This window comes from Podarcis pityusensis (genome assembly GCF_964106645.2).
Source record: "Podarcis pityusensis genome assembly, chromosome: 3".
Taxonomy (NCBI): domain Eukaryota; kingdom Metazoa; phylum Chordata; class Lepidosauria; order Squamata; family Lacertidae; genus Podarcis; species Podarcis pityusensis.
Window position 1 is genome coordinate 74,181,856 of NC_138026.1, and position 13,278 is coordinate 74,195,133.

The window sequence follows — 13,278 nt, forward strand, 5'->3', positions numbered from 1 at the left end:
CACTACCTGAAGGAGTCTCAAAGCGGCTAACATTCTCCTTTCCCTTCCTCCCCACAACAAACACTCTGTGAGGTGAGTAGGGCTGAGAGACTTCAAAGAAGTGTGACTAGCCCAAGGTCACCCAGCAGCTGCAAGTGGAGGAACGGAGACGCGAACCCGGTTCCCCAGATGACAAGACTACCGCTCTTAACCACTACACCACACTGAATGAAGACGTGGCAAGTGGGATGCAGACGCTGAACTCTTTTTCTGCCCCTGTTTTTCTACTCTCCAAATATCCCCCCCCCCGAAACACAGTGGCCCCCTCTTGAGGGCCTCTTGGGACTCTTATATGAGTTTGTGACCAAGTCATTGCCCCCTAAGTAACATTTAAAAAGAGTGCTTGATGACTCAGGGTCATTTTGTCACAGTCCCATTAAACAAACATCCGGCCAGGTGTACAACAGAAGATAATGGCTGAAAGGACAGAATAGGTGCAAATTCGCTTCTTTTGTATGAGGTTCTTCATATCATTTGTAGCAGAGCCTGCCTTAATGGGCACGGCATAATTATTATCTGTACAGCTGTGGAAGAAAAACAGACCTAATTTGGGGGAGGGCGAGGGGGCTGAAGGTGTACAAATCAGCCATTCCAGATGAAATTGCTTTCTCAAGGGGTTAGGTGAATTGGCTAATGAACTTACATTGAGCGATGGGCAATTACGTCTCAAAAGTCAAGGGGGAATATGAATAGAGATTTGGGAGGTTTGTTCTTATTTTGAGAAGGCAGGAACAGTGACCTCAATAATTACCACTAAGCGCAACTGCTTTGCGCTTTTTAATCAATATCCCCTAGCAGGAAAGAGCTGTAAAATGGCTAGGTTTAACCAAAATGGCTGTTTTGATTTTGAGACATGAGGCCAGATGAAGACCTCCTCTCTACATGAAGTAATGTTCCTGACACACAAGCAGTGAGGCAAACTGTGGGAAGGGGTAGCCTAGAAAATATTTCATCATCATTGCAACCTGTTGTGAACTATGCCATCTCTGATTTTTATTTTTGTGGGAACAAATGCCCTAGGCTTCGGACTTAAAAGTTCTCTGCAAAATTGCTTGCAGTTTTTGGGTGGGGCACATTAAAAATGAACAGCCCTTAAATCAAGTTTTGTACCCATCTTGTTCACCTTTGATCAAAACATGGTGATTTGGATGGATTATAGCCATAATATATTATGCTATGCTATGCTATAGTCCTCACAGTGTTGAACAACATATTAATACCAAAAAATACAATAGATGTATAATAAATCAAACACCAGACAAAACAATATAAAACAGTACCATTGCCACCATTGGCTACAGTAGATGAGAAATGAGAGTTTATTAAATATGTGACAACGCAGTCACACGGGTGGCAAATCCCTTTGAAATATTATTTCATTTGGCAACATGCTTTTCCCATGAAGGCATGTCCGGTTGCTATTATTCTCACAGAGAGTATTATGAAATGTGCCATGCACTGAATCGCCAACAACTTTGTGTGAAAATGGAGCACATTTATAGCAGTAAGCTACTGTGACACTGGGCCCTGATAGAACAATGGAGGGTAGATGAGTGGTGTTTTGCCTTAGGAATACCCCAATTGTGCACTGTCTGATTGTTGCATAGTAACTGATAGCAACCTAAATGGTGTAGAATGTGCTGTTCAAAGACCAAGCAAAAACAGAAAACAAGATTTATTCCACATGTTATATATTTTGCACTGTATAGTCTGAATCCTCCCCCTCCCAATGCTCCCATACATTATTTCAATTGCTGATGCCTTCCAGTCATTTTGAATCCTCTAGGGGCCCCAGCTGAGCCAAAAGTGTGAAATGTTTATACCACCCTGGACATTTTCTTTCCTTACAAAGTTCTTCCTTCTTTTGGGTGGCTATGAGATCCTGCCCATCAGGGACCATGACACAAGTGTGTTGGCATCATGGGTCCATATAGTCAGAGTGGACTCTATGATGACATCACTCAGCGCTTATCCACACTTCCATTTGCCCTGCCACTTCTCCCTGGGAAGTTTTTCCACCGATTGCCATTTGTTCTAATTTATCACTAAAGAGCAGATTTTCTGGGGGGAAATGGTGGGGCAAAGGCAAAACCACTCAGTCCCTGCTTTCTAGGCACAGGGCAAGCAGAAGTGTGGATGAGCCCTAAGCCAAATCAGAGTGATGGTAAAGTTTCCTGCCCTCTCTCTGAATGGAATAACATCTTTATTCCTGTCCCTGTCAGGGAAAAAGTCAGGATATAAATCACCACCGTCCCATGTCACACCTCCTTCCTCAATTTTTTGCTAAAACAAATGGCTTGTTTAGTAAGGCATCAAATTTCTACAAAATGTATCCTACATTTAAAATCTTGTATTCCTGCCTACTGATCCCTGCAAGATGCAGACAGTTCCTCCACATGTATCCCACTCATCATAAGGATGGCATTTCCTTGTATACTGTAAAAGCTAATCCATATTTTCAGTCTCTCACTCACACTGGTCTGCAATTTAGTGCTTCCCCCAGTTTTTTCTGAGGTACTTGTTCATCTGGAGACAAATGCATCCAGAGATGGAAGATCACTGTGCATGAATGCACTTGCTGCCCTCAGAGTAGAGTCATGTCAGGTGTCCATCACCCTTCCTGTCTAAGATATCTCCCAGGAAGCAATTTGGCCATGAAGGGTCAGGCTAAGCCACACTGAGGAAAGTATCCTGCTATCTCTTCCTGCTGCAGTCCATCATCCCCAATACAAGAAGGCCCTCTAGCCATGCCCCCTAACAGGTAAAAGGAAAGGAACGTTGAAGGAAATGACTCAAAAAAGTACCCCAAATTGGGGTCCTCCAGATGTTACTGAACTAGAACTCTCATAATATTTTACCATTAGCCATGCGATCTGGGGCTGATGGGAATTGCGATCCACAAGATCGGGAAGGCAGCATGTTAGGGAAGCCTGTCGCACAGTTGCTTCCACGGAGAGGAATTATTGTTTATTTGTGCGCCTCCTGCCCACAGAAATAGCTGTATGGTCCTCAACATGAGCAGTGTAATTGCATGAAAAGCTCCCTACCAATGAATTGGCTCTTGGATTAACAACAGGAGTCCAAGCACTCCCAAATTAGCTGTTTGTGAACCTGGCTACGCTCAACCAATGACTGCATGAAGCACTCTTCCGTGGGGTAAACCCCTCTTGTTGACAAAGATTTTTAAAAAGGAAAAGAGGAATTGTTTACATGACACAATTAGTTAATTCTGTTCTCTCTGTGTGTGTATGTTTATAGACTGAAATCTCAACAGAGCTGAATATCTGTAATTATCATTGTGCTTCAGTGGTTGATGGACCTCAAATCCTTCAAGATTTTGTCATTTTCGATTTTATGGTTGTCCAAACAGCATCCAGCGGCAAAGTTATTGCTCAGAAACTGAGGGGTATCTTTCACAAGTGTTTGAGGGCAGTGGGACCCTCCTGGCTTTAGAAAGGCCTCAGTGACAGCTGTGAGTTGTGGCCATCTCTGCGGAAGCCATCATCTCTTCATGGAAGTGAGGTAAATTAGCAATCCCACCCCCCGGGTCAGCGGCAGGGACTTCTTTCCCAGGATTCTTCCCCACCCCTGAGTCCCGCAGTGGGAAGGTGAGTACTTTCCCCATGTGTCTCCTTCACTCACAGACCTCTTAAGCATCTTGGAGGGGCATTTTGCTACTGAGAAGGGCAACGTGAGACCTTGGTAGGAAGCTGTAGCAAGTGGTGAAAGAAGTCAGGAGGAATTTAGATCAAAGGTGTGGAGTTACATTAGGAGTTTAACAGGCTGTGGGGCTGACAGGCAGTGGGAGTGAGGGCAACTCATGAATCAAGGCCACCGGAATGGTGGATGGATGAGGGAAGGGAGGGAAGGGCCATGTAAACTAATTGTAAACGCATGGGCCGAAATTGGCTGGAGAAGGGTGCGGACAGCTTCCAGATGGATAGCTGCGCTCGTTGGTTGTTGTACCAAAACAACAACACCAAAAAGGGACTAACAAATCAATTGTGACATGAGCTTTTATGGCTTGGAGGCTGAGACTGCTTTGTCAGATGAGCGAAAGGGTATCCTCCGCTCTGGAGCCTGCAGATCAACTGAAGGGATGGGGTGGGACCAGGAATCAGCTAGTCCCTAAATCCTCCTGCAGATTAATTTTTATTTTGTTTTTTTACAAAAAGAGAGGAAAAAAACATCAATCACTTGGCAATAATTGTCCACCATCAAGAAGCTGTGCTTTATCCATTTTACACTGCCTCACCTATTCCCAGACTCTCTTTTTGTCCCTTTCAGCTCCCTTCTCCCTCTCTTATTTACTTCCACTGCAATCCATTTACCTAGGAGTAAGCCCCATTGGACTCAATGAGGTTTACTTCTGAGTAGGATTGTAAGGCAGTGGATGATGTACCTCAAATCTTTCAATATTTGTCATTTTTTATTTTATCGTTGCCCCAAAAACATCATGCTTTAAAATCCACTGTGAAGAGCTTAGTTTAAGCATGATACAAAAAAGTAATACTATATTTCCCCCTCTATAAGATGCCCCCATGTATAAGATGCCCCCTATTTGGGGGGGGGGGACTCAGATTTAAGAAAATGGGGGGAGATGTATCCATGTATAAGACACCCCCTAATTTTTTACATTCTTTTAAAGGAAAAAAGCCTAGTCTTATACACGGAAATATACGGTAATAGCACATGCAAACACACACATGTATCCAGGTCCATTATGAGAAAACAGAAATTTTGGCACAATGGGGATATTTTAGCTGAAAGGTGAGACAAAAAGTCAGGGTGAATGAATAACTGGGACCACATTCCTCCTCCCAGACCAAATGCATACAAGATAAAAACTGAGTGACCATTCCCAGTGGACAACTTCTTTTTTTTTTCATGCATAATTTTTATTAATTTGCATAATGCAAAATACAAAAACAAAATATAAAAGTTCGATTCTCATTTTCACAGGTTTTTAAGTATGACTTCCTTCAACCTTTCCACAAATCATCCGTAATAATCTATCCCAGTGGACAACTTCATTCAGGTTGCAAATTAACTGCTCGAGAACACTTACAGACGGTTTTATTTCTTTTCCCTTATTGAAAATTAATAACGCCAATGAAGTGAACATGGTCTTTCCGTTTATGTTGCTATAGATCCCTGCTGTGCAATGGAATGAACATGTTTGTGTGTGTGTGTGTGTGTGTGTGTGTGTGTGTGTGTTTATCTGGCACTGACTACGTCTCCCTGGAAGCCTTTGAACACTTGCTGGAGTTTGCCCAGCTGCCCTTGCAATATAGGAGAGCAAAGGCTGCCAGCCACACCTTGAGGGAGATTATCTTCATTTTATACTTGCAATTGCAGTTGCAGAGAACCATATGGTCCCCTTGAAAGCAAAGCTATTCCATCCAACCACATATTCTCGGCCTGAAAGTTTGCATTTTTATCTGCCACGCCATAGTAAATATGGGATGATTAAATGACGCCTAGTCATTTCCACCTCATTGCCACTGGCAATCTGCATGCACTTTATTAAACGTGCTAGAAATGTATTTTGTCGATGGAATGCAGCAGGGGGTTTCCATCTCAGAAGAGATTTAAATCTTAATTAAAGTAGTACTGCATGAACAGCTTGGTTTTGCATGATAGAAACAATGGCTCTTTGCAAGCAGCCATTTCTTGGGATTAAGGTACAAATTTTGTTGTTTAGAAACTGGACTTGCTGGCTCTCTGGCATTTGATTTGATTATTTCCCATTCCTTTATTAATAATATTTTAGCTTTTCTGTACTGCCTCTAGGTATGGGCAGAACAGTCTGTTCCTGGTCAGTGTGTGTCAGTGTCATATGTGTTTGTACATAAAGTCTGTCTTGTCCTGTTTCAGCATTTAAAAGATGAGGCATTAAAAAAAAATGCAAGAAAATTTAAATATTATTTTTGAACATCCATTTCTCACATGGTGCGCATTTTAAAGTGTAGTTTATGCTAAAACACACATTTTATATGGAATTTTGGTACTTTTTAAAGCTGAGAACTGCATCAGAACATTCAAAGAAGGGTGCAATCCAATGGATAACTGCATTCTAATCTGCACATTAGTCCAAGACATGCAGTTTAGGTTGCTGCCCTCCTACACATTGCCAACAAATGAGGAAATCCAATCCCCAAATAAAAAAGAGGGCACAGATTTGCTTAAAATCTGCATTGCCCATTTTATATGTAGAAACACATGTTTAGAAGCAGGTGCTGTTATCTGAACAGAAATATACTACATCTCTGCTGATATTGGGTGCAGTAATAACTGTATCGCCTTTGGGTTTTTGAAAGAGGGAAAAACGAAAAGTTCCTCATTTTTAAGTTCAAACATGAACATTTGTAGGCACGATTTGGTGGAAGCTAAAGGCAGGGTGAAAGGGAGATCTAAATAACATTTTTAGTGGCCAAGGGTGGTGTTTCAGTGCCCTCTTTGTTTCTTTTTGCTCCACCCTATGATTCGTAGAACTGGTTTTATTCAAATATCTATCCAAATCTAGACTTCTTCCCCACACAAACACAGCCAACCACTCAGTCCTCTGGTGTTCCTCAGCACAGCCACCTAATGGCTGGGGCTGAAATGAACTTCCTTTGAGACACAGCAGTCCTGGTCCTATCTGGCCTGTAGATGTTGCTGTTGAGTAGCATAAAGTCCAACATTTCTTCACTGTCTACTCCTCCTTAAAATATACTTCGTCTACAGTGAAGGATGATTGCAAGGAGCCACCAGCCACCTGGTCCTTGGGATTCTCTGCCAGACCAAACCTAGCTCTTCTGGGTTTTAAGATGAAGGCCTGTGTCATCCATTATCTGAAGTGCTGTTCCTCCCACAGCAAATTTATTACATCTTCTTATCAGAATAGCTTCCATGTAGGAAACTCCAAAACACTTCAGGAAAGGGGAGGCAGGCATAGCTTGGCTTTAAAAAAAACTCCTTTGAGGCCAGTAGCCAGAAAAGCAAATGGTAGGATTGGTTGTTTTTGTTTCAGTCAACTTTTTAAACTGTATACTTTAGGTACAGAACCACTTTCGGGCCGTGCTCTGCTCATGGTTATACCACCAAACGATTCCAGATGAAACTCTTTTGTCATTCTTTGTTTTGTCACCTCATTCGTTTGCTATTCGTTCAATAAAATATTATTTGTTTTCTTTGTCATCCATTAAATTCACCTATCATTTCATTTCTCATATTCATTTTCTTACTTTTTAATCTTTTACTTATTTTACATCTCAATCACTGTCATTTTCCTCCCAAAATGCTATGGGTGTTGCATTATTTCAAGGCATTCTGGGAAAAATGGTGCCTCCCCATGGCAGCTGCCATTCCCCACCTCACACACCCCGTGCCTCCAATTATGCAATGTTCAGGACATTATTGGAAAAAGGTCCACCAAAATCAGCTTCACTGCCTCTGGAGAAGGGGAGCCTCCCTCCTGAAACAGTGAGTGGAATAAATAAATAAAAAGAACCTCAATAATGCTCATTCATTACTCATGACATTCCTTTTGGAATGAATGAATGAATATTGAACAGAATAAGGCCACCTTGGTCTGATTTTTCATTTGCTACAAAATGAGTGCACATCCCTAATCATCAATTGGCTGAGCACACATAACCCCCCATCCCAGATTGAATTCCATATAATTAAAATTGTAATATAATAAAATACAATATAATAAAGAAAAGAAGCAATAAGAATACAATTAAAAATCAACGTGAATATCTAATGCAATCAGAGGTGCCAACTTGAATAAAATGTTGGGGGCAGGTAAGCCCCACCCTGAATAATCGATCACAAGATGTGGTGCATGCACACCATTTGAAAGGTAATGCCTATCAACTTTTTTGGGGGGGTGGCTCCCTCAAATATTTATTGGGGGCACTGAAGGAACCTTGGCCCCTAGGAGCTGGCTCCTATGAATGCAACCACCAATCCACAGGCCCACTGCAGACAGACCACCTGAACAAAGTACACAGACCACTGGGCATCCCTAGACCACCACACTTTCAGAACCCTCTTCTAGTGCTCCATCATGTGTACTTTGCATTCCCTTTTTTAAATGTTAGGTTTGTAAATTGCTGCACTGATGTGCTGATAAGTCACAAACAAATGGACAGGCCTATTGGGAAAAATATACCAGGCTACATTCCAGGAGGCTGTAAAAGTTGGTTTCATTTGTATGTCCTTATCAAATAGGCCAATGGTGTAATATTATTGGTATTTGGTATTTCATCATTTTCCTCATGCAGTCAAGTTGTAATAGAAAACCCTTGTGAAACTCCGCTGGGGGGGAGAGCAAGATATAAAACAAACAAGGATTGCTGATGCCACATCTCCATGGTACCACAGCTAATTTGGCAGGACAAGCAAGAAGAAAGAAAGAAAGAAAGAAAGAAAGAAAGAAAGAAAGAAAGAAAGAAAGAAATCTTTGATTATTATTATTTTTTAAAGAGCTTTGGGACAGAAGAACAACATAGTCCAGAAAATACAACACAGAGAAATGATCCAAACAGTTAAAAATGCACTTGAAAAGTAAAGTATGTGAAGGATATTTTTTTTTTAAGGAAGCCTTGGCCCAGGGAAGACTTTTAGCCATATCTTTGTTTGTTGTTGTACATAATACTATACATTATGCTGAATGTTACAGAATACCATTAGTGGTTCCACGCAAAATAGACACTTCAGTCAAGGACTTTTGTTTGAATCACCTGCCCTCCACAAATTGGAGGACCTTTTATTGACTGGATGCAACCGAGAGATTTAATTTAGTGCAACACATAAAAGCTGGCTGCTAAGGGATTCTCTTCTCTTACAGATGTTTCATTTTGAGGGGAGGTATATATACAAATCTGGGGGGAAATGAAATTAAAAGTCGTCTCCCCCCCCCCCCCCGTTCTGTATATAAGACAACAAAGCATAAGGATTATATTATTCATAGGATAGAAAACAGAGGAACATGGAAAGGAATTGCTGAAATAATTAACAGAAGTGGAATACAAAAAGGGAGGTGTGAGGAGGTCGTGGAAATAAGTGAATGAAAGATGGGATAATGAAATTGTTTGATCTATTTTATTGTTTTTGTTTTGTTTTGTTAGTTTAATGTATTGTATTGTATTGTCTTTTTGGTGTTTAAATTGTTGGAAAAGTAATAAATATATATATATATATATATTTTAAAGGATTATATTATCCATATAGGATATTCACTGAAATGCTGTATGCAAACTATCTGTGTTGAGAAGGACATTACACCTTACTGGCATCACTGGCACTGACTTGTATCCATCTCTGGTGAGAATCGTCAGGAACGTGTAGAGAATCAGTGTTGTATCATTATAATATATGTGCTCTGGAATGGACAATTAGTGGAGCATTTGCTTGGCATGCAGGAAGTGCCAGGTTCATTCTGTGGCATCTCCAGGTAAGGTTGAGAGAGACCCTCATCTGAAACCTTGGAGAACCAGGCTGCCTGTCAGTGTAAAGAATACTAAGGCAGGTTCCTATGCTCCAAATCATTTTGCCTAAGATGGACCCATTGGAATGAAACATGTTTTGTTATCAATCCAAGTAGTAATTTCATCATTTTTAACATTTAAAATGTGACTAGGCATAGTATGGTGTCCCTTCTCTGGATCCTGACCTGAGAGGTGGAGGACCTTAATGAAGTGCCCTCAGGCTTTGGACTGACTCCATCTTTCCAGGCTGGCCATTGGATCTCTTGGACAGGAAGGGATATACGAGGGTTGTCATTTCCAGTTGAGCCTTTCTTGAGCAACCTGGTCATCCCAAACTCTGGCGTATTCTTGTATCATTGGCTGTTCTTCGGTCCTGACTTCTGTGTTGTTCCTTGAGACTGCCTACTGGTTTGTCCTTCGGCCTCGACTCTCTTTGCATGACAAGGCCCTGGGCCCCTGCAGTTCCCTTAGATAATAAACACACGGACACAAATATTTTGGGTTAATGGGATAAATTAGGCCACAACTTTATTGGTTACAGGTGTGAGCGGTTTGGCTTAGGCATTGGGTGAAAACAGACTATATCCTGACTCCTGCATGTCCACAGGAAGTCCCTTAAGGGTCAACCACCGGTAGGGGGAGCCCTATGATATACATCAATTAAGAGCACCCCCAGGGTCCCCGATGGGGTCGTGGCACGGTCCTAGCCCACGCCCAGGCTTCGGACAGGATCCACAACCCTGGATCCCTTTAAGGGGATACCCTTAGCGAGGAGGGTCAGGCGGAGGCAACAACCTCCCCTCCCATAAACAAGGCTTATGAAGAGGAGGCGAAATGAGGCCACCCCCTCTAGCAGTGCCGCGGTTTAAACGGCATGTGGTCACGCCCCCTGGCTAACCTGATTGGTCAGCTGGGGGGGTGATGTGGCTGGGAGTCCTGATGACGTGGGCGGCATCCCTCTGCCCACTCCTGGGTCACAGGGAGGTCCCAGATACCCTCCAGCAACTCCGCCCCCCAGGGGAAGGGGAGCGGCTTTTCTTGATTGTGCCTTTGACCAAAAGTTTGCCTTTTAGATCCCTGTTTATTCTCCAGTCCTGCCTACTGGCTTGTCTCATAAGCCCTGGTTCATGGCTCCTGGCTCACCTCAGACTACTTCCTATGACACATACACCCCGACACTGCTCTACCCCAGATGACTCAAGCAACTTAAAGAAGGCAAATGTTACAGAAGACAGCCAAAAGCTCCCCATAGTGCCAAAGAGCCTGAAGCAATCTTGGGGACATGATAGCAGTTGCCCCATATCGTCAAAACAAACATAGATAGATAAATGCTTTATCTAGGTAGGTAAGTTTTGTGCTAGGACAGAGATTATTGCAATGCTTTTTTCACACACTGACAAAGGGCACTGACTATGCGCATAGGTTTGTTTTGGTAACATTTGAAATATAAGAAGGCTAAGTGGATAGATAGTAGTGAGCTCTAGGGGGATGAAACAGGCAAGAAGATGGGGCAGAATTAATAAACTGAAAGCAAAACAAAGATAATTCTGGACAGTGTTTTTGAAAGAAATAATGCTGTTAATCTGAAAAGCATCCAACAGTCTCAAAGGTGGACATTTTACTTAGTCCCTACATAGCTCCAAGGATAGCATAAGTTAACTAGTAATTTCTAAACATAACACAGGATTTTCCGTCTCCCCACCACTTCCGATAGAACGGTTTTATTTCCATTTTAATGGATTCCCTGGTGCTGAAATGGCTGGCATTGTCTTGTCAACGGTGTGTTAAGAGCCTTGTTATTAAAACCCAACCTGAAACAAGCAACATATTTGCATTGCTAATGCAGCTTAGTTATTCTGTGCAATAGTCGCTCCTCTGTCTCATGAAAGCTTCAGTGGAATGAATGGGAGATGTACAAGAGATCAGATGTGCCTTGCATATGGCTTGTTTGCCCTAATGGTGCTCACACTGAAGACACTGCCAGCAAATTGGTGTTGGTACCTCCCACCCTTTATTCTGGGATCACCAGAAGACCTCCTTTGAGCAAAGGATGCCATAGCAACATGGTGAAATGTACCTGAATATAGTCACTCTAGAAGAAGTGCAACATAGTTCAAAAATGACAGAGCCTTGATCCCTCCACTGTGTGAAAGAAAACAATGATTTGAACCAGCTGATGGTCAGAGGCCCTTTGAAGGTTCATTCAGACCTGAAGGGAAGTAGATCCCTCTCCGTGCTAATTATAGATGCTAAAGAAACAATCTCTCATCTCATAGGCATCTGGTTTGCCACTGTGGGAAACAAGATGCTGGAGTTCATCTCATCCAGGAGGGCCTTCCTTATATTTCTGTGTTGTATCCTCCTCCTCCTCCTCCTCATTATTATTAATTGCATCCTTGTCTTGTCTGTTCTGCAAGGTGGTCCACATGATTCTCTCTCCCTCCCTTTAATACCCACAACAACTATTATCAGTTAACTTGGGTTGAGATAGTGACACTGGCCCAACATTACACAGTGAGATTCATGACTGAGTGGGGATTTCAACCTAGGTCTTCCTGGCCTTTGTCCAACACTATAACCCCTGTACTACACTGATCTTCTGCAAATATGACTATAAGACCCTACCAGTGTTGTGCTTACCAATCCATGTTCCCACCTCTGCTATGGAGCTATTTGTGACACTAAAAAGCTTTGTTCAAGGTGCAAACATCTCAGCTGAAATAAATCTCTCTCCCTGGTGATTCTTTCTGTCTCTTCTACTCCCTGTAGGGATTTCACAAGACTTGGTCTCTTACTGTCTCCTTTATCCCTTCAGCACTTCTGGTTTTAACTACAATCTAGAAATTCGAGAAATAATTTATTCAATTTCATTTTGCTTTGGTTGTCAGTTCCCATCCCTGAAAAAAATAACATGCAGAGTTGAAAGGCTTGTGACTTCTAAAGAACTGCAGCATTCAATTATATAGATAGATTCAGACATGGATATCTCAGATACACCATTTCATCTTGCTTGATAGGTTGAGTATGATAGCACCCTCCACCATTCGGCTTCTGTTCATAGACTGAGGTAAAGTTTGCTAACCAGAGCACCTACTTCTGGTTTTGCGGAGTTCGTAAACTGAATAGTTCGTTAACAGGGCTGTTCGTAAACCGATATAGCACTATACTGTAGCACTCTGTGCCTGATAGTCACCTGCCAACTTGCATTTAAGACAAGTGATCCCCTTCCTTCCCCTCCTGACTGTTTTAGTTGACTCAGTTGAGGGACGCTGTCAACAGCAGCTAATGGCCGATTGTGTGAACCAGGAAGAACTGAAGTATCGGAACCAAGAGAGGCCTACCAAGTAATAAAAGAGGTTTCCTCTGCTGAGGAAATTACTCCCTTTCCATGCATGCTGGTGGAATGGATGTTGCTGGCTGAGAGACAAGCAACACATAACCCCATGTCAATAGGAAAAAGAAGGGGACTTAAAGGAGCCGCAAGAAACAAAACAAAACAAAAGCCCACATCAGAAGGAAAAGGTGTATGACTTACCCATTATCTTTCCCCCACTCAGCAAAACTGTAGCTCCTGATCCCATTGTGATTGGCCCTCACAATGTCTGAGGAGCAGTCTTCCCCTCACTAAGCCTCTCAGCTCATGGCAGTAGTTTCCTCATTCCCAGTGAGACACAATTGTGCTTTCTCCAGTCCTTCCTTCTGTGGATTGTTCAGTTTCCCCAATAAATACAGGGACAATGTAATTTATCTATTTTGG